General features: G+C 42.1%; 1 non-coding gene across 1 annotated transcript; it reads right to left on the bottom strand.

Annotated features, from left to right (window-relative positions):
• Window positions 1-3059: 3059 nt before the first annotated feature.
• On the bottom strand, window positions 3060-3166 carry LOC138987186 (U6 spliceosomal RNA). Its single transcript, XR_011463586.1, has one exon. It is a non-coding gene; the product is annotated as a U6 spliceosomal RNA (small nuclear RNA).
• Window positions 3167-4529: the final 1363 nt, after the last annotated feature.

Raw genomic sequence — 4529 nt, 5'->3', positions numbered from 1 at the left:
AGTGCATGGCTATCAGGTCACTGAGGCATCTTCACTGTTTGCCTGTCATTACTTAGAGCCTTCAAATAATAGAATTATCCCCCCAAACAGAAACATTCTCAAAGAAACAGTTTCAAATCTGTGTATATTGTTGTGAGTGGGTGATGTTTTCTACTATTATTAGGGTTGAGTTTCAACGGTACCTGACTCCCCTTTGAATTCTAGCCCAGCCTCATCATAGCTGCTTCATTGAACCACCTTTTGGTGTGAATCATTGATAGAAGCTAGCCTTCCCATGTGGCTCAGTGGTAAAGAATCCACCTGCCAATATTGGAGACATGGGTTTGACCCCTGGCTCGGGAAGAGTCCCCTGGGAGAGGAAATGACAACCCATTCCAATATTCTTGCCTGGGAAAATCCTATAGACAGAGGAGCCTCGCGGGCTACAGTCTGTGGGGTCCCAAAGAGTTGGACACGACTGAGTGAATCTCTATTTGATTACTAATGCTTTATCATTTTGAAGATGATTTATTAAAATTATATAAACATCAAGGTATGTTCATTCCCATTAGTTTTTTGTTGTGGTGGTTGTTTGTTTGTTTTGCTTTTTGGCCATACCATGTGGCATGTGGGATCTTAATTCCCTGACCAGGGATTGAACCTGTGACCCCTTGCATTGGAAGCTCAGAATCTTAACCACTGGACCATTAAGGAAGTCCCATCATTAGTTATTATAATAAAATTCCAGACAGAACAAAGCCTTGAAAAAATACAAGCACTACAGGACAGCCAGGTTCCACCTTAAACTTCAGAGATTTTCCCATCTTGAGTAAAGACGTGATAAAAATTATTTTTTAAAATCTTGACAGCTGGTCCCACGATTCCTTTTTGGGAAGAGGAAGGAGGGAGCAGTCTCCTTGGGGGAAAGCCACTGAGGAGCAAATGCTACAGGCACCTGGACTCCAGGGGAGGGAAAACCCACCAGGCTGGAGATTAGAGGAAGAGTTTCTTGTTTCTGCTCCTGCAAGGAGTCGAGGGGGTGGGGAGCAGAGGGCAGAAAGGAAAGAAATAAGACCACAAAAGAAAAGCCAGCCGGATGGAGGGAAGCTGAGCCCAGGCAGGGGAAAATGACATGTCAGTGTTAGATGGTAACCCAGCCATTCCCAATCAAATTTGTTCCCTATTACTGGGATGTAAAGCCTGCCTTCCATCTCTTGAGGAAATTGTACTCAATTTACACATGCAAGCAAGATCTCAGTAGTCTAGAAACCAAGAAAGCCCTTCAGGACTATTTACAAAAACCAAGGTGGGGAGGGCAGAACTTCCCTGGCAGTCCAGTGGTTAAGACTTCACGCTTCCAGGGGGTGAAGGTTTGATCCTTGGTAAGGGAACTAAGATCCTACACGCTGAACTTGGCCAAGGGAGGGGAAAAATGCTATCCCTAAAAATAAAACCAAGAGGGGTGGGCTTTGGGCTTCCCAGGGCTGGAATTGGGACCCAGCTGAGCTGACATCTTGTTTTTTCTTTCCTTTTTCCTACCAAGTTAAATATAAAAACAAATACTTTTTGTCTCACGCTCAGCTTTTTTTCTTGAAGGTTAGAAGTCCTCACTTTCCAGGTTTTGATTTGGCCAAGGATTTCAAAAAGCTTTCTGTTCACAGCCTTGAGCTAAACACAAGTAACAAAAGCTTCTAATTGCCTGCTTACTCTAATTGCTTTAGATAAGACCTTATCTTGCCTGGTGCTCCTCTCCTTAACTCCAGCCTCTGTGGTTACTGTCTTGACCTCCTTCCAGGAGAACTTGATTCTTAATGTCCTGATTGTTTTTTAATAATCTTTAAGCTTTCTCACTTTTTTTCCCCCTATCTGGGTTAAGAGAGGAGGAGAAAGGAGTATTCTCTAAAGCGACTCATGGTTCATGTCTAAGAAAAAACAATGGTTTAAGAATTGGGAAACCCCAGGTTCTGGCCTTAGCTCTACTGTTGACTAGCAGACACTCAAGCTATTTCTAAAATAAATTAGAATTGCATTTTTTTAAATAACTGAGGTTTCTTTTAAATATTTATTCATTAAGTATTTATTTCACTGCACCAGGTCTTAGTTGCAGCACATAAGATCTTCAATCTTCCTTGTGGCATGTGGGATCTAGTTCCCTGACCAGGGATCGAGCTCACACCCACTGCATTGGGAGCACAGAGTCTTAGCCACTGGACCACCAGGGAAGTCCCTGAAATACCTCTTTAATGTCTCTTCCAGGCTCAAGTCTGAATCTCTGGACCCTCATCGTTTCCCACATTTCCTCTCTGCTTTCCCCCAGTACCAAGAAAGAATCCGGTGTATTCATGAATCCTAATTCCAAATCATTAAAAACTGGTTTCTGTCTCTTTTTTTTCCTTCGAACTTTAGAAAACCTAATTAATTAAAACAGAAGAATTTATAAAACATAGTTTATACAGTGGTTTTCTTGCAAGCAGTCTTTAACAGACTTCTTTCAAAGTTTGACAAATACACTAGGTGTTTGGTTTGGGTATGCAGAACTAAAAATATCTAAAGGAGAGATTTTTAATTACTTAGTTCAACCTGTGAAATTCCTGAGAATTCCATTTGGAAAAAGAATAAGAAAGAATATGGGGGACTTCCCTGGAGGTCCAGTGGCTAAGACACTAGTCCCAACGTAGGGGGCCTGGGTTTGATCCCTGGTCAGGAAACTAGATTCCACATGCCACAGTGAAGACCTGAAGAAGCCAAATGAATGAATAAATAAAATTTAGGAGCAAAACAACAATATATTTTTTGAAAAAATGGAATATGGGCTTTGCAGTCTGAAAGACCTGGCCTTTTTTTTTCATGGTAAGAAGCAAACAGCATTTATTTCAGAGAGAAAGTACAAAACTCTCAGCATAGACACAGAGGAGGTGAAGTGTGCCAGACCGGGGCTTTGCAGTACAACTTTAGATAAGTTACTTAACCTCTCTGAGCCTCAATTTTTTAAAATATTTCCCTGTTTTATTCATACTTTTTTAACTTTATTTTTTAATTGGAGGAAAATCGCTTTACAATGTTGTGATGGTTTCTACCATAAAAACATGAAATGCTTCACCAATTTGCATGTCATCCTTGAGCAGGGGCCATGCTAATCTTCTTTGTATCATTCCAATTTAAGTATATGTGCTGCCAAAGTGAGCACTGAGCCTCAATTTCTTCATCTATGAAATGGGAATGATACCTCCCTTGCAGGACTGTTGTGAGGACCACATGCCAGGTATATATTAAGTACTCAATACATGTTCATGTTCTCCTCCATTAAACACCATCTTATTTTTTACTGTACTCACCAAGAGCACACACTTGGGCCTGAAACAGCCTAGGTTCAATGCCTGATCCCACAATTTTAGCAACTCGGTGATTTGGGACAAGTTGTTAACAATTTCAGAAACACTGTTTTCTCATCTGGAAAATGGAGTTAGCAACAAGAGTGCCCAGCTCCAGGAAGCATTCATGAACTAGTCACATCCATCAGAATCACATTAAATCACCATGGAGACAGCAGGGATGCTGAGAGAGTGCTGATGCTGGGTGGCTGCTGAGTTGCTGACGAGGGGTTAGCCAGGTGGCCAGGAGGAGGCTCCAACCTTCTCTTTCTTGATTTTACCTTTATTTTCCCCACTTTTCTTTTTTAAAATATTTTAAATTATTTTTTGGCTATCAGTTCAGTTCAGTCGCTCAGTCATGTCCGACTCTCTGTGACCCCATGAATCGCACCACCCCAGGCCTCCCTGTCCATCACTAATTCCTGGAGCTCACTCAGACTCACGTCCATCGAGTCAGTGATGCCATCCAGCCATCTCATCCTCTGTTGTCCCCTTCTCCTCCTGCCCCCAATCCTCCCAGCATCAGAGTCTTTTCCAATGAGTCAACACTTTGCATGAGGTGGCCAAAGTACTGGAGTTTCAGCTTTAGCATCATTCCTTCCAAAGAAACCCCAGGGCTGATCTCCTTCAGAATGGACTGGTTGGATCTCCTTGCAGTCCAAGGGACTCTCAAGAGTCTTCTCTAACACCACACTTCAAAAGCATCAATTCTTCGGCACTCAGCTTTCTTCACAGTCCAACTCTCACATCCATACAAAACCACTGGAAAAACCATAGCCTTGACTAGACGGAACTTTGTTGGCAAAGTAATGTCTCTGCTTTTGAATATGCTATCTAGGTTGGTCATAACTTTCCTTCCAAGGAGTAAGTGTCTTTTAATTTCATAGCTGCAGTCACCATCTGCAGTGATTTTGGAGCTCAAAAAAATAAAATCTGACACTGTTTCCCCATCTATTTCCCATGAAGTGGCGGGACCAGATGCCATGATCTTCGTTTTCTGAACGTTGAGCTTTAAGCCAACTTTTTCACTCTCCTCTTTCATGTTCATCAACAGGTTCTTTAATTCCTCTTCACTTTCTGCCATAAGGGTGGTGTCATCTGCATATCTGAGGTTATTGATATTTCTCCCGGCAATCTTGATTGCAGCTTGTGCTTCTTCCAGCCCAGCGATTCTCATGA

This window comes from Bos mutus, unplaced genomic scaffold (assembly GCF_027580195.1).
Source record: "Bos mutus isolate GX-2022 unplaced genomic scaffold, NWIPB_WYAK_1.1 CTG975, whole genome shotgun sequence".
NCBI lineage: Eukaryota > Metazoa > Chordata > Mammalia > Artiodactyla > Bovidae > Bos > Bos mutus.
This window is presented reverse-complemented; position numbering and strand designations above follow the sequence as displayed.